This window comes from Tupaia chinensis, unplaced genomic scaffold (assembly GCF_000334495.1).
Source record: "Tupaia chinensis unplaced genomic scaffold, TupChi_1.0 Scaffold000099_1, whole genome shotgun sequence".
Taxonomy (NCBI): Eukaryota; Metazoa; Chordata; class Mammalia; order Scandentia; family Tupaiidae; genus Tupaia; species Tupaia belangeri.
In genome coordinates this window covers 1,674,057-1,692,127 of record NW_006159563.1, presented here as the reverse complement: position 1 = coordinate 1,692,127, position 18,071 = coordinate 1,674,057, and the positions used below count along the sequence as shown (strand labels likewise).

At 38.3% G+C, this 18,071-nt stretch overlaps 2 pseudogenes; both read left to right on the top strand.

Annotated features, from left to right (window-relative positions):
• The first annotated feature begins 3,187 nt into the window (after positions 1 to 3,187).
• On the top strand, positions 3,188 to 3,520 carry LOC106734365 (60S ribosomal protein L35a pseudogene; annotated as a pseudogene).
• An 11,472-nt stretch (positions 3,521 to 14,992) lies between these two features.
• On the top strand, positions 14,993 to 15,317 carry LOC102500643 (N-alpha-acetyltransferase 20 pseudogene; annotated as a pseudogene).
• The last annotated feature ends 2,754 nt before the right edge of the window (positions 15,318 to 18,071 follow it).

Sequence of the window (18,071 nt, the reverse complement as noted above, 5' to 3'; positions counted from 1 at the left end):
TATATAATATATAAGATATATATATAAGATATATATTATATATATAAGATATATTATATATATTATATATATATCTTATATATATAATATATATATCTTACAAAACCTTTTTATTTTCCTGTTCCAGTCCATTCCCTGTTGTTTACTACCTGAATACCACAGATCAGGTCACCTGTAAAGAGTATAAGTTGATTTAGTTCACCATTCTAGAGGTCCAAGGTCAAGAAGCAATTTGGTTCTTGATGCTGGGACTCTGCAGAGTCCCAGGGTGGCAAAGGACATCACATGGCAATAGGCTAGAAGTATGTGTCTATATTCATGAGCCTATGTGTCTCTCTTCTCATAAATCCACTTGAATTTAATCATGGGGGCCCTACCCTGACAACTTGATGTATTTTCAGTCACCTCCCAAAGGCTCCACCTCTCAGTCTCGTAGTTAGATTAATACCCTCTTTATACTGTTACAATAGCTCAGCAAATTCCAACACATGAATCTGGAGGAATATATTCAAATCATAGAATTCCCTTTACTGTTGCAAAAGAATATCTTCTATGTTTTAAAAAATTCATATAATGGTTCATTATGTAATCAGCTCTCAGACTATGCCACTGATTGGAATGGGACTGCCGTCCATGGGTTTAATGTCTACTTTGACAGTAGACTAGTCAAAACATTGTGGTCTAGCATTGTAATCATGTTTGTGAATTCAAGGTGAGTTTCTTTTTGCTTGTTTGTTTTGTTTGTTTGTTTGTTTTAACCTAACAGACTACAGTTTCAACTATTTCCTAATTATTTTGCTGGGTAATGCATTAACATTAAAAAGTATAATATTAGTACAGATAACACAAAATACTGATCATCAAAATATTTCCATTTAATTTTTTCTTTTAATTACAGTAGAACATAAATTTCAGTACCTCTATTTTATAGTACATCAAAATGACAATACTTCAAATTTATTAAAGCAGCTGGTTCCCAGGTCCTGGACAAGGAGCAGGCCACTCTGTCACACACTACTAGAAGCACCATAGCAAGCAAAGCTGGACTGGAGAACAGTCAATGAGGATCTAAGGCCTGTGAGTGTGGGCAGAGAGTCAAACAAATTATTTAATTCTACTCCTTTTTGTTAATATTCGAAAAGTAAGTGATGGGAAGTTTTTGGCTGTTTCTTTCTGGTACCCATAAATGACAAGAGTAGCATTCAAAATTTCTGTTGTCAGCCTAGGTTTACAAAGTAATTCAGGAGTTAGATTAGCAATAAAAGGTTGAAGACTATTCACTAAGATTTTTAGTCCTAATCAAATATTCTTTCCACCACAATACAATATCCTGATCTTTTGCAAGAAATATTTTGCTGAAAGAGAACATTTTGTAGATCGTAGAGGGAAATAACAGGATCTATTACTGAATCCCCAATAGAATCCTTTGGCTTTTAGTCTTAAGATCCAAGTGTAAGCAACTGACATGAGCTGCAAGTTTTCAGTAGATACGTGTATGAACACAGGGGCAAGAAAGAGGCTGAAAGGAGCATACACTGTCTCTCTCTCCTCCCATTTCAAAATCAGTTCTGAAGGCAGAAGCTATAACTGCAGAGTGACCAGATACTCATGAAAGCATTGCTCTTCCCTTTACAAGCTCCCCAATTGAAGTCCAGCTGGAATCCTAGTCTCTGGACTAAACTACAAGGTTTAGAAACAGCTTTAAATAATTTTCTAGCCTATTCCAGAATCATAACACAAAATCTGACACAATTTAAATGCAACTTAAAATGTGTTTTCAGATGTTTACTATAAAATATGTCAATAATTTGTTAAGGAAACTGATCATGTAATAGTGAGACCAGATATTGAATTTTTACAATTAATAATAGAAATCACAGAAAATATTCCATCCATTAAAAATGTTTAACACATTTTTCTTTTTTTTTTTCTTGGAGTGATGGATGACAATACAAGAACTTTAAGAAGAGAAGATAATTCTATGAAAAAAAAATCAATTAGGTCAGATTATGCCATCAATCATTTTATATCTAGATATCCCATTAATATTTACAATCTGATACAAGTTTTGACTCTCCACTCTCCAGCTGAGCTCTACAAATTATATTCACAACACCCAAATTCTATATAGGCATTCAGGCTCAAATTAAAATAATTCGAAATTTGGGACCAGTAGATGGTGGAGGTTAAGGCAGAGATAATTATGTTGTACATATAATTTTATGTATCAATTCAGCTGGGCTATGCTGTGAGATCCCACAGGTGGATCTCACAGCTTATTTGAGTCCTGCACCTGGCAATTGAAAAACACATCTGGCTTGTGTGCATGCAAGCCCAAAATCCTGAGAGGAGAATGCATTGTCGAGGTAGGGGAGATTTCTCTCTCTCTCTCTCTCTTTCTCTCTCATGCATGTGCTGTGTGTCTCTTTCAGTGAGTGCATGAACACACATATCCTATACCAAAAATTAACTAACTAAATAGAGTTTAATTCAAATTAAATTGGCAAGGATGTGGTAAGTGTAGACTGAAATGCAAAGCATACTGGCCAGAGAGTAACAAAGTTTGAACCAGAGCCACAACATCTTGTAAATATGCTTAAAGTTTGAAGTCTTTGCCTTTACCAAATAGTAAAAGAAGCTGTGGAAATTTTAGGGGGGGTAACTAAAATAAAGAAAAATGCAAAAATATCCTTTGATTAAGCTGTTTAGAAATGTATGGAATGATTTTTGATTTGCCTTTGTTTTGAATTATCTACATATAATTGCTCATTAAGATTCTGGGCCCATGTGCATACATTTCCAGTGTATTTTAGGCCTACTAAGCCAGAGATTCAAACCGTGGTTGCCATGTGGCTTCTAGCACTGCAGTGCAAAATGCTATCAACTGTGCCACAGAGGCTGGTCTTCTCTTAGAATTCTTTCAGAGATATTCTGTCTGTGGCAAAGTCTATAAACCTTTGTAGACCTTAATATTAGTTTACATTTTTGATTCAAAATTATTTTCCCACAGTCATTTTGAAGACATTCTTTTACTGCCTTATATTTATTGGTGCTGATGGAAATCAATAAAACTTATCAGTGTAGTACAAGGCAGTAGATTTTGAGTTTAAAGAGTGGAACTGGTTCTCTTTCCGCCATCTTGGAGCCTGTGGAGGCCTGCTGGGAACAGGACTTCTAAAAGGCAACTATGTCTGGAAAGCTGTGGTCCAAGGCCATTCTTGATGGCTATAAGCGGGGTCTCAGGAACCAAAGGGAGCACACAGCTCTTCTTAAAATTGAAGGTGTTTATGCACAAGATGAAACGGAATTCTATTTAGGCAAGAGGTGTGCCTATGTATACAAAGCAAAAAACAACACAGTGACTCCTGGTGGCAAACCAAATAAAACTAGAGTAATCAGGGGAAAGGTTACCCGAGACCATGGAAACAGTGCCATGGTTCGAGCCAAATTCTAAAGCAACCTTCCTGCTAAGGCTATTGGACACAGAATCTGTGTGATGCTGTACACCTCAAGGATTTAAAATAATGAAATGTAAATGAATAAAAATGGATTTGTGTTGAAAAAAAAAAAGAGTGGAATTGGTAAAGCAGTTCAAAGTGTTTGCAGTGACTAATCTGGGCAAGGAGAGAGGAATGGACAAAAGGGGGTGATTGAGAGCTTGAAAGTAGTAGGAACAATGGGTTGGACTTTCCAACAAGCTCAAAACATAGTTGGAGTGGGGACAGAAAATAGGAGTGATAGCTAATTTTATGTATCAATTCAGCTGGGCTATGCTGCCTAGATGTTTGGTCAAACATCATTCTAGATGTTTCTATAAGGGTGTTTTGGGATTATATTAATATTTAAAATAGGTATACTCTAATGAATACTCATCCAATCAACTAAAGGCCTGAATAGAACAAAACACTGACCTCTCCTAGGAAAAAAGGGATGTGGCCAGTAGGTTTGCCTTTGGGCGTGAGTGCTAACATTGGCTCTTCCCAGATCTTCAGCCTGTCTAGCTGTTCTGCAGATTATGGACTTACCGGCTTCCATTATTACATGAGTCAATTCTTTAAAATCTCTCCCTCTCCCTCTTTCTCAACCTCTCCAACATACACACACACACACACACACACACACAGACACACACAGAGACACACATTCTGTTGGTTCCATTTCCCTAGAAAAAACTGACCAGTACATAGGTGAGTTGGAAGCATAGGAGAATTTTAAATGGAATTATCTGGATGAATATACACAATGTCAGTAAGTTGAAAGTATTGTCGACAATTTTCTAAAATGTTAACCCACTCATTGAGTGTAATAAAGATAGGAAGAATATAGACATGTACAATAGCTTCATTCTTTAGCATATATGTAAAGTTAAGTCCTGTTCTTAAAGATATACTCTAAATGATAAAAAAAAATAATAATGGAAACAATGCTAATAATGATGACATTGGTAGCAATAATGAGATCTAAAGCAACAACGACAAGTTTGTGTCAGACTCTGCATTAACTGCTTCGTATACATGACCTCAACTTACACAGCTGCTATAAGACAAGTAAATTGCATTTTAAGATAAGGAAATTAAAACTTATAAAAATTAATTAAACAAATTGTGTAAGACCATACAGCAATTAAGTGGCAGTGTGGTGCTTGTCTTCAGATCTGTTTTATTATGCATTATAAAATTTAAATAATTTATTATATTATCTGTTTTTTATTACATCCTTTTATTTTAACATAGACATTACTTAATGTAATCTAGAATCACTACCTTATTCTTTATTTCACTCTTTTTTTAAAAAAAAAATTTTAGAGGGCATGAGTACTCACCAGACAGAGACAGAAAGAGAGTAGCAAGAAAGCACCCCTCCACACACTCAAGATATGGTCGTGCTAAAATCCGTTCTCTATCTCTTCCTCTTTTCAGGATTTTGGGAATACGTGCACATGTGCCTGGCCTATTTCTCAAGCCACTGGATCTGGGACTCGAGCCATGCAGTGACCATATAGGATCCAGCCACCTTAACTACCAGGCTACATGCTGGCCTGTGTCTCATTCTTTCAAATAATACCTTGCCCACATGTTATTCTATTCCTCAGTCTTCTTTTCAGACTCTAGTGGCCGGGTCATGGCTTCGTTTTCACTGTGTTCCCTAAAATTTCAAGTGTTAGAAACTTAATCTTTAAATTCATATGTTAGTGGTATTTTGAGGTAGGTCTTTGAAGGAAATTAGAATTAGATGAGGTCATGAGGGTCATGCCCCCATGATGGCCTTAGTGGCTTTATGAGAAGAGGAGCAGAGACCCACGCTTGCTCTGTCCCATGTGCACACTTGCCTTGCTACCATGTTATGTCACAGTGAGAAGGCTCTCACAGTAGACTGAGCCAGTACCACAAATTTGGACTTCCTATTCTCTACAGCTATGAGCCAAATCAATTCCATTTCTCCATAATTACACGGTCTGTGTATTTATACACACACACACACACACAAATATTTCCTATATGAAGGGTTTTCGAAAAGTTCATAATAAATCTGTATAATAGAAATACTGCATGAATTTCATAATTTTTTGCAATAAATGAACTTATCCTGTAATCCTACATTTTCATAAACTTTTTGAAATCCCCTGATCTCTAGGGGAGAGAGAGGGAGAAAGAGAGTTATTTTAAGGACTCAGCACACACTCTTTGTGAGGCTGGCAAGTGCAAAACCTACAGGCAGATTAACTAGAGATAGGAAGAGTTGATACTGCAGCGCTGAGTTCAAAGGTAGTCTGGAGATACAATTCTTTTCTTTTTGGAGGATCTCAGTCTGTTTTCCTTAAAGCTTTCAACTGATTACATGAAGCCTACCACATTATGGAAGGTGATCTGCTTTACTCAAAATCTACTGGTTTACATATTACTCTCGTTTTCTAAAATACCTTTATATCAATAGCAACATTATTGGCTAAGCATCTGGGGTTCACAGTTTAGCCAAGTTATCATGTAAAATTAACCATCACAGCCTGTATGCAAAAAAAAAAAAAAAAAAAAAAGGCACAGTCACATTAAATTCTAGACAATTGAATAACTTGCGAAAACAGAGGCCCAGCATTACATGACTTTAATTATTGAACACACCAGTCCCTCACTGATGGGTCATAGTAATAGTGCTCTTTTCTTTTCTTAAAACCATATTTTTTTTAATAAGCAAGCAAATATAGAGACTAATCTGTCAGATATCTTGTATTTCTACCATTCAGCTCTACTGATGGCTAAAAGCAAGTGAGTCACACTTTAGGTTTCTGGGTTTTTTTTAAAGAAATGAACCATTATAGATACTGTTGAAGGCAGCAATGTATGCTAATCGTTACTGTGACTCTGGTGAATCTGTGATCGTTCCCATTCATGTTTTTATGTTATTAATATAGATGTGTATTAACAATATACAGCTCTGATTTTATAGATTTTTAAGCTTTACACAAATATATTATATCATATGAATCTATGTCACTTGACTATTACCATAATGATGCTATATGACAAACCATCTCAAAACTGGATTTTTTTATAATTATTCTTATTCTGCTGAGTCTTCAGGTCAACTGCAGTTCAGCTAATCTCAGAAAGGCTCAGCCAGGTAGCTATACAGAGTAAGCTGTATGTCTTCTGAGTGTGGCAGTGTTCACATCTGCTTCATGTATGTTCGTTTAGGGCTGGGTTGAAGAAGTGAAGGCTGCCTGGTCTTGCTCGTCTCACTGAAGACCACCAGAATACAAGAGGGTGGGGAGAAAGATGCCCAGCTTTTTGTGAACTCCCCTAGAATTGACACTCTGTCACTTCTTACTTTCTGTCAAAAGTCAATGACAGAAACAAAGCCAAAACAAACAACAAACAAAAAGCAATTTCAGTGTGGGTAGCAAAAAAAAAAAAAAAAAAAAGAAAGAAAAGAAATATGTGAAGAAGTACAAAATCATTCAATATATAACAGTGTCATCTTGCAACTTGATTTTCCCAAGTGTTACAATTTAGAAGCCTATCTATTATAATAGATCCTGTTCTTGTTCATTCACTTCTTAGACAAGGTCTCACTATATATATTAAGATCCTCTTGCCTCAGCCTTCCAGCTGGGACTACAGGTATGTACCGCCACACCCACCTCTTTCTTAGACAAGGTCTCACTATGTTGCCCAAGTGACCCTTGAGTTCACAATCTTCCTGTGTCAGTGCCTTCTGAATCACTGTTATTATAGTGCCTGCTACCATATCTGGCCGTTGGATTGGACCAGGGATCAATCATTGGCATCTCATTAGGTCCTAGCCTGTAGAGTAGCAGTGTCTGGCAGTATGTGTTACCACAGACGAGGATGCTCATTCATATTTCATTGTTTTACTGTCCTCCATTGTACTAACACACCGGTCATCCTACAGCTCTGAGTTGAGACATTTCCTCAGGAAAGAGTCTTCTGAATATTTTCTGACAGCTCCCCACGATACCTCCCTGCCCTATGTAAATCAGGTCCCCTCAAGATATGTTCTCATAGCAGCCAGCACTATTCTCTGGAATGCCTTCATTATTTTAAATTGCATATTTCTTTAATTATTTGTTTAAGCTTGTTCCTCCCTATCAGACTATAAGCCCCAGGAAGGAAGTGCTTGCATTTATTGGGCTCACGTTGTGTCCTCAGTCCCTCACACAAAGGAGATCACCACGTAGTTGTCCAACGAAGAATGTTCCTGTGCAAAGATCTCTACCAGCAAAATTGTAATAGAATTATGCAGCTGTATGCATTGCAGAAACCTGGGGGAGGAAGAATTTCAAAGCCAAATCCCCTGTCAGGAAAAGCAGGAAACAAGAGGTTGGTGCACACACAGCGGCATCTGACCTTGGCGCTTCCATGAAGCTAGAGTCCCTCAGCCAGTGGCAGCTGTTGCTTCTCTTCTTTCTGTCAATAAAGAATCAAGTGTGTGTGTTTATTGGGTTTAAGGTTATTTTTCTTTGAGAGAGTTAACTGATGGAAGGTTAAATAAAGCCACAAGTTTTTACTTAAAGAAAACAGAGAAAATGAAGAATTACTTTAATTATGAGCAATGTGTCAAAAGAAATGTTTTCCAAATTAATCTTTTCTGGGAGTGAAACAAATCCCACTGTAATTCATTTTAACTCCTCTGGAAAAAAGGTAAAGGACATTCTACCTGATCCTTCTCCAACACACACAGACACACACACACACACACATGCACACACGCACACTACTCAAGTCAGCTCCTACTTAGATTACAATAAACAACACAAATTAATTACAGGCATTAAAGCTTTTCTTCCCAAGGCATTTGCTTTCAGAAGATTAGTCTTCCTGTGTTAGGGGTGGGAGGCACCTCTTTCCTGGTTTTTTTTTAAAAAAAAAAGAGGCTTATTCTAGACCCCACATCCCAGAGGTGAAGGGACAGAGGTGTTATATATTTAATTGTGTATTTTAAAGGGAACATACTGAAATGCCCCTGGAGAAAGAAAGCAGAATTTTCTTGGAATGACTGACTGTCCATGTTCATTCCTAATTCTCCTATCCATGTTCACAGAATTCCTGGATATCTTTTGAAGCCTCTGCAGAGTTAGAAATTAGTTCAATCTATGGGAACCAGCAGTTAGCGTAATGGCTATGTCGCTGGACTCCCATGTAGTCGACTGCGGTTCGAGTCCCGGACCCGGTGGCTTAAAACTCACACCGGGCGTGTGTGCGTACGTGCCCAAGATCCCGAGAGGAGAACGGAGGAGAAGGGATTGTGGCATGACCATCCCCCCTGGGGGGTGATTTCTCGCTTTCTGTCTCTATGTCTCTCTCTGTCTGTCTGGCGAGCGCACGCGCCCTATAGCAAAAACCTCTCAAAAAAAAAAAAAAAGAAATTAGTTCAATCTCAGTAGTAAAGTGGAATTGAAAAGGATCAAGGAGGTACTCTATAGATTCTTTTTCCTTTCAATGTCAACAAGAAAACCCCTTTCTTCTTAGAGGTCAGTAATCCCCCCACACACTCTGATGACCCTAGGGACAATGTTTCCAGGGAGAGAGAGTAGAAAACAACAGGAGGGAGAAAAGGAAGTTTAGGGAGAGGGACTGGGATCTAAGATTGAGGATGGTAAATGTAGGGTGAAGCTGTCAGGATTTAAGTAGCTTCCTTTAACTAACTGCCCTGAGCTCTGTGTGGTGACACTCAAGTGATCCAGTAATCTGAAACTCCAGAAATGCAAGCACAAGCAGTGAGGAGAGAAATTTGAGGTTTCCCATACAATAGACTTTTCATGGCCACAGGCCAAACATCTTTCAGGATTTTGTAGTCATTTTCAGACTGGCCATGTTTTTTGCTTGTTTGTTCACTTTTAACTTCACATACTTAACCAGACTTTCCAGAAGTTAAAGAAGAGAGTTCACCATGTGTTGGCCTTGCCTTTTGTGATTTATGTAATGGTAACCCACTGTGGTGTTTAATGACTGCTGGACAAAGCACACTGGTATGACTACAACACAACTTCATGTAGTACTAGGGAGTCATCCAAGAACTATTAAGTCTACAGGCAAGGTGGGGTGGAGTTGCAGTAGTCACTGAGCATGCGGCTGTTCCTGAAGCTGTGTCTAAGGCAGGAGTCAGGGGATAAAATGACAAAGAAGTAGGTCACATATCTCTGTCTCACTGAGGAGGTCAACCAGATGCATGAAAACTGACTGAGGATCCAAAAAGAGAACACTGGGCCCTTTCTTCCCTCCCACAGGCATGGGAAACAGGCATAATCTTAGAAATGAGTGAGGGATGGATACTCTGTGCTTGTCACATACTGCCCCTTTGAGTGACTCTGAACATGGTTATCATGATTTGCTCAGGGGCAAATTAACCTATAGAGGCTCGTAGCATTGGAAATATCATGGGGTTCTCCCCAGTGGTAATTCAGAAAAATACCTAAAGAGTGAAATTTGCATGTATACTGATCTTAAAATAACTTCTTTTTAATGATCAATTCCTAAATGAGTGCATTGGAGCTTGCCTTTTCTTATTGGGGTAGAGTTGGTGTCTCTGTTTAGCTGTTGCCCTGGACAGACCAAGTGCCTGCTGGCTTATCTACCACTGGACTCCTCCTGATCTAGGTAGAGGCTGGAGAGGACATAGGCAGAGGAGCAGGAAGCCAGACACAACTTGCATTGGATGACTGCTGAAAACCTTTCCAAATTGCTTCCCTTGGAAGAGGCCTCCCATCACGAGACTTGTACCTCTGGGCAGTGAGGAGGGGGCGAGCACCCTTCTTCCTCACTGCGGGTCACTGCATCTGTGGAAGGGTGGGCGAAGGTGGAGTCAGGGTGGTGCCGAGGTGGTCACTCTGCAGTTTAACTTCCAGGTTGCACAGTAACACCACTGAAGGGAAAATATCTGTAGTTGAAGTAATCATAGGCTTCCTCCTCTAATACCAGCCTGCCCTGCCAAAGTGTCAGCAGCACAAAGGGCCCAGTATTCTCCCTCCAGCACAGAGTAAGTGGCTCATCCCCTGCCGCTTGGATCTCCGCTCCTGTCTGGACAGGACACAGCTGGGCTTTCATCTAAGAAGGGTGGATTCAAGCTAATTACTTTTGTTTGGCCTCCATTGAAGATAACAGAGCAGGAGGTACTTTACATGTGTCTTGTGCTAGAAGTCTCAATGAGAGAGAACTCAGGAAGATTTTCTTCTCAGAGCAAATGCTAATTGGTAGTTTAAAAAAAATTACAAACAATTTTTGAATGACTATTAAGAAAATTAACCAGAATTTTGTGCATAAAGAATCTATTACTTACAGAATCAGAAAACTAAGAGGGCATTAGCTACTATTTGAAGTAATTATCTTAAGGATAGATTGGTTTCCTCTCCTTGCTCTCTCCTTGGTAATTTCCTTGGGTGTCACCTATAGACTAATGGTTCCTAAAATCTATTGGGGTTGTTAGAAAAGTCATGATGCATTTTTGCAAAAAAAAACATAGAAAAAGTACGTCATAACTTTTCCGATAACCTAATACATCCTCAGCCCAGTATTTCATGAGCCTCAAACTTTATGTACCCACTACTAATCATCTATCTCCCTCCCTCTCTCTTGATATATATATATATATATATATATATATACATATATATATATTAGCTTTCACAGACTTAACAGCTCAAACTCTGAAATCCTTTCTTCTTTCGTGGCCTTTCCTAAATTCTCACCGCCTTCCAGATTTTTTTTTCCTCATTAAGCATGCAATGGTTCATTCCAATTGTTCAGGTTATCCTATGTTTCTCTTTGTTCTCTTCCCTCCTTATCCTATCAATTTTATCATTCCAGTATTATAATAGCTAACTTTTACTGGGTGTGTATTCTAGTCTATTTACTGGGCCAGACTCTATTCTAATTGTTTTATATGTGCTATTTCATTTAATCCCCACAACTCTAAGAAGTGCTATCATAACTTTCGCTTTACAGATGAAAAAACTGTGGTTCAGAGATGTTTTATAACTTGCCATATAACATTGTACAATAGGTTAGTAAAAGATCAAGAATGCAGACCCATGCTAATTAACTCCAGACCCTAAGCTCTTAAAGCCAATGCCATATTGCTTATTCAAATTATATATTTATACATATGTATTTACACACACACTGCTCTCCATAGACAGGTATTATTTAAAATTCTAAACAATAATGTATCTAAATGACCCACCCTTCAAACTAAGTTACTAATGTACAAATGTTTCCTCATTACCTTCTAGCTTTATTTTAATTGATTCCTAGCAATAATTTTCAAATGATGCTTTTCTCAGTTGGCCATTTTAAGACGTGTTGCCAAATTTCGAGCAACGTGTACATGTTTTGTTTTGTTAACTCTAGCAAAAAAATAATACTCTACCACAGATGATGGAGGAAAGGTGCGGGTCGTTGCAGGTAAGCTAACTGGCATGGAGACATGTCATTTTGGTCCACAGAAAACACATGCCCTCAAAACATGAGAGAATTTTTCATTCTTTGTGGAATTAAGGCAGGATGTAGTTCTATTCAACCTGTGACCAAAAAAGCTATGTAGTAACTACAGATCCAATTTACACCTTTAGTGTGCTACTAGAAATCCCATATGCAAATTACATAAGAAACATACGTATTAGGAAAGATGGATCCAGAGGATTAGGTTTGGTCCTTCTCACACCAGCAGTGTCCTTTATCAATTCTCTGATCCATCTACTGCCCTACTTACCTTCAGCTCCACACTCTGCTCCAGCTCTGATGGCCTTATGGTATGAGCACACATTCCCTCTTCCATGCCTCTTTAGCCACACATTCTTTTAAAAATGTATTATTATTAGTACTATTATTATAATTTAATTTGCCAGAGGGCATGTTTTTAAGGGTTCAGTTTAATGACCATCTCTCATGCCCCACCTACCCTTTGCACTGGGTAGACAAGTTGCTATTCTTTACTCACCTAAGGCACATCTTATCATAGTGTAATACATAATCATACATAGTGTAATTAATATTTCCTTCTTCTGTCTCCCTCACTAGACTGTGAGCTCTTTGAAAGTAGAGTCCTTGCCCAGTGATCTTTCAGTGTTCATTCTGAACGCACTGTGTTACATCTCGTAGGTGCTCCGTAAGTGTTGGTATAAGGGAAAACTATGAACAGTCTTCAGTTTATGGAAAATGCATATTGTGAAAAAAGTTATGCATGAATTTTAAATTGCTTGCATCAAAATAAGCTTTTACTTTCGTTCCATTTCCATGAGCTTTTTGAACTCCCCTTCATATGATTTCTAAACTATCCAGATCACAAATGTGGTTTTGTTTTGGCTGAATTACCTGGACAACAAATTATTTTTTACTCTATCATCTTTTGCTACAAAGGACAAGCTACTAGAAAGCTTTGTTTCAGTGAGTTGTTTTCTTTCCTCAAACAAATGGAAATACCTATTATAAGTACTTCTTATAAGTACTTGCAGTAAAGGTTTAATACCTTTTAGCTGAGATGCTTTAATGGAATCCCAGGATGAAGGAAAGGAGTTCTTGGTGCCAACAAACTTAATGTTTTCCTGTTTCAGCTCTCCTGCCAGGGATTATAATTCAGGAACCGATCTCAAGCTGAGCAGAGGGGGAAAAAATGAGATGCTTCATGAAAATGGCTAAATGTCATCACCAGCTACTTTGTAAGAGGAACAGTGTCAGGAGCCATCACACGTAAATGGACTTTTGCTGAATTCCAGACATCTGCTGGTCATGAAAACTCACCACACTGATGTCTCCTGAGGGAGCCTTTTCACTTTTGTGCTTTTTCTGGCACTAAGAAACACAGACACTTGTGATTTACTACGGGGCACTTACAGGGATGGAGTCAACTATTTCCTAGGAAGCTCAAAGACTGAAATGAGAAAATCAGAAAATGAGACTATTTTCTACGTTAGAAAAATATATATCAGAAACTTATAGAGTAGAAAAAAATGAGTAACTGATTAACAAAAGGTTGTCGATGAATAACCTCAAGACAGTTTGGCTTCTAATCTATTGTTTGGAATTTCTAAACCTACTAATTCCCTTTATTGCCCTAGAATTATAGTATAGTGACAATGGAAAAGAGTGTAAGTCTCTAACAATATTTATTTCATTGAACATATCTTTGACGATTTAATGTTTTCATGTTTGAGGTCACAGCCCTATAACAGAGAAGCCATGTAGCGTAGCATAGAAAAAGAACTGAGATAGGAATGCTGAAGTTGAGCTTCATCGTTTATCAGTTTTGTGCCCTTGAGCAAGTGACCTAACCTTCCAAAATTCTAGGAGCTTTATCTATAAAATAATTAGGGAAGGATAGCCTACCATTTTATTGCCTGTTTCTACTTCGACTCATAAAATAGGAAATTATACTTCTCACCTTATAGACAAGTCTTTGGGACTAAGCATCAGTGATTCTCTCTGCCTCTCACGGCTCCCCTCAGGAGAACGGAGTGACTTAATTGATTGATGCAATTAGAGAGAGTCGAACATCTATTAGTCTTGGTTCCTTTTTTGAAAGGGGTAATGCATCAATTGTCACTGTTTTTTTTTTTTTTTTTTGGAGAGGTTTCGCTATAGAGCACATGCACTCGCCAGACAGGCAGAGAGAGACATAGAGACAGAAAGCAAGAAATCACCCCCCCAGAGGGGATGGTCACGCCGCAATCCCTTCTCCTCCATTCTCCTCCTGGGATCTTGGGCACGCATGCACACACACCCGGCAGGAGTTCTAAGCCACCGGGTCCGGGACGCAAACCACGGTCGACTACGTGGGAGTCCAGCGACATAGCCACTACGCTAACTGCTGGTTCCCAGTTTTCTATGAATTTTTGAAGTCCCTCATAATGTGAATGACCATCACTGAAAAAGTAGTTGAATATATGTCACAGTCTACATCACAGACTGGTATGTAGTCATTAAAGAGAAAGAATCAAAGTTCAGATGAGACCATTCTCAGTGGATACTGCCGAGCTACAAAAGCCAAATGCAAACAAATGTATTTAATGTACTATATAAAGCACAGGCCAAAATAAAAGGAACTTTTATACACACACACACACACACACACACACACACGTTGAGATCATATGTCTTATGCATACACATACACACACACACACACACACACACACATGAGATCATACGTCTTATGTAACTTCTCTTATTCCACTATTCTAGGGGCACCATTCATGTATGTAAGGCTGTGCAATATGTTGTATATGTTTTTGTGTTTTGTTATAGAAACAAATACAGATATGGATATTATGACTGTGGATGTAGAATTTAATGTAGCTATATATAGAGATAAAGATAAATTTAAATATGACCATATTACATTAAAATATATAACAATGAATTCTAGGTTGTAGCATGAGTTTCTCTGGATAGAAAAGAGAATATATCATTTAGGGTAACTTTCAGCTGGGCAGGCGCTGGGTGGCAGTGAGCCCGCTTTTGGGGACAAGGCGCCCCGTCGCTATGAGCACGCTCCAGGCCTTCACCTGGGACGACCTGTTCCGCTTCAACAACATTAACTTGGATCCACTTACAGAAACTGATGGGACTCCATTTTACTTGCAGTACCTCGCCCACTGGCCTGAGTATTTCATCGTTGCAGAGGCGTTGGGTGGAGAATTCATGAGTTATACCATGGGCAAAGCAGAAGGCTCAGCTGCTAGGGAAGAATGGCACAGGCACATCACAGCGCTGTCTGTTGCCCCAGAATTTCGACAACTTGGTTTGGCTGCTAAACTTATGGAATTATTAGTACCTCATGGGGTGGAGCCTGAAGACATTGAATAACCATGGGCAGTGGTTCTTAGGCAGATGCTCCGGATATTTTATGGACAGTATTTTTTTCACTGGATGATCTTGGAGCTCGTTAGGAGAAAAGTCATCATTTAAAACCTAAAAGTATAGGTTATAAATTTTAAGTCTCATTGTTTCCAGTTAACAACGTCCTACCTGCGAAAGCTGCACTGTAATAAAATTCAGTCAAGACGCTGCTAGGTGGAAGTCAGCGTTCTACTGTCATGGCTCAGCATACTCACTAAGCGCTACGGAGAGGACTTGCCCCAACCTCCTAAATTCTGTGCCTGAGAACCACTGCTGCATACTATATATATATATATATATACATATATATATTTTGGCTTTCACAGACTTAACAGCTCAAACTCTGAAATCCTTTCTTCTTTCGTGGCCTTTCCTAAATTCTCACCGCCTTCCAGATTTTTTTTTCCTCATTAAGCATGCAATGGTTCATTCCAATTGTTCAGGTTATCCTATGTTTCTCTTTGTTCTCTTCCCTCCTTATCCTATCAATTTTATCATTCCAGTATTATAATAGCTAACTTTTACTGGGTGTGTATTCTAGTCTATTTACTGGGCCAGACTCTATTCTAATTGTTTTATATGTGCTATTTCATTTAATCCCCACAACTCTAAGAAGTGCTATCATAACTTTCGCTTTACAGATGAAAAAACTGTGGTTCAGAGATGTTTTATAACTTGCCATATAACATTGTACAATAGGTTAATAAAAGATCAAGAATGCAGACCCATGCTAATTAACTCCAGACCCTAAGCTCTTAAAGCCAATGCCATATTGCTTATTCAGATTATATATTTATACATATGTATTTACACACACACTGCTCTCCATAGACAGGTATTATTTAAAATTCTAAACAATAATGTATCTAAATGACCCACCCTTCAAACTAAGTTACTAATGTACAAATGTTTCCTCATTACCTTCTAGCTTTATTTTAATTGATTCCTAGCAATAATTTTCAAATGATGCTTTTCTCAGTTGGCCATTTTAAGACGTGTTGCCAAATTTCGAGCAACGTGTACATGTTTTGTTTTGTTAACTCTAGCAAAAAAATAATACTCTACCACAGATGATGGAGGAAAGGTGCGGGTCGTTGCAGGTAAGCTAACTGGCATGGAGACATGTCATTTTGGTCCACAGAAAACACATGCCCTCAAAACATGAGAGAATTTTTCATTCTTTGTGGAATTAAGGCAGGATGTAGTTCTATTCAACCTGTGACCAAAAAAGCTATGTAGTAACTACAGATCCAATTTACACCTTTAGTGTGCTACTAGAAATCCCATATGCAAATTACATAAGAAACATACGTATTAGGAAAGATGGATCCAGAGGATTAGGTTTGGTCCTTCTCACACCAGCAGTGTCCTTTATCAATTCTCTGATCCATCTACTGCCCTACTTACCTTCAGCTCCACACTCTGCTCCAGCTCTGATGGCCTTATGGTATGAGCACACATTCCCTCTTCCATGCCTCTTTAGCCACACATTCTTTTAAAAATGTATTATTATTAGTACTATTATTATAATTTAATTTGCCAGAGGGCATGTTTTTAAGGGTTCAGTTTAATGACCATCTCTCATGCCCCACCTACCCTTTGCACTGGGTAGACAAGTTGCTATTCTTTACTCACCTAAGGCACATCTTATCATAGTGTAATACATAATCATACATAGTGTAATTAATATTTCCTTCTTCTGTCTCCCTCACTAGACTGTGAGCTCTTTGAAAGTAGAGTCCTTGCCCAGTGATCTTTCAGTGTTCATTCTGAACGCACTGTGTTACATCTCGTAGGTGCTCCGTAAGTGTTGGTATAAGGGAAAACTATGAACAGTCTTCAGTTTATGGAAAATGCATATTGTGAAAAAAGTTATGCATGAATTTTAAATTGCTTGCATCAAAATAAGCTTTTACTTTCGTTCCATTTCCATGAGCTTTTTGAACTCCCCTTCATATGATTTCTAAACTATCCAGATCACAAATGTGGTTTTGTTTTGGCTGAATTACCTGGACAACAAATTATTTTTTACTCTATCATCTTTTGCTACAAAGGACAAGCTACTAGAAAGCTTTGTTTCAGTGAGTTGTTTTCTTTCCTCAAACAAATGGAAATACCTATTATAAGTACTTCTTATAAGTACTTGCAGTAAAGGTTTAATACCTTTTAGCTGAGATGCTTTAATGGAATCCCAGGATGAAGGAAAGGAGTTCTTGGTGCCAGCAAACTTAATGTTTTCCTGTTTCAGCTCTCCTGCCAGGGATTATAATTCAGGAACCGATCTCAAGCTGAGCAGAGGGGGAAAAAATGAGATGCTTCATGAAAATGGCTAAATGTCATCACCAGCTACTTTGTAAGAGGAACAGTGTCAGGAGCCATCACACGTAAATGGACTTTTGCTGAATTCCAGACATCTGCTGGTCATGAAAACTCACCACACTGATGTCTCCTGAGGGAGCCTTTTCACTTTTGTGCTTTTTCTGGCACTAAGAAACACAGACACTTGTGATTTACTACGGGGCACTTACAGGGATGGAGTCAACTATTTCCTAGGAAGCTCAAAGACTGAAATGAGAAAATCAGAAAATGAGACTATTTTCTACGTTAGAAAAATATATATCAGAAACTTATAGAGTAGAAAAAAATGAGTAACTGATTAACAAAAGGTTGTCGATGAATAACCTCAAGACAGTTTGGCTTCTAATCTATTGTTTGGAATTT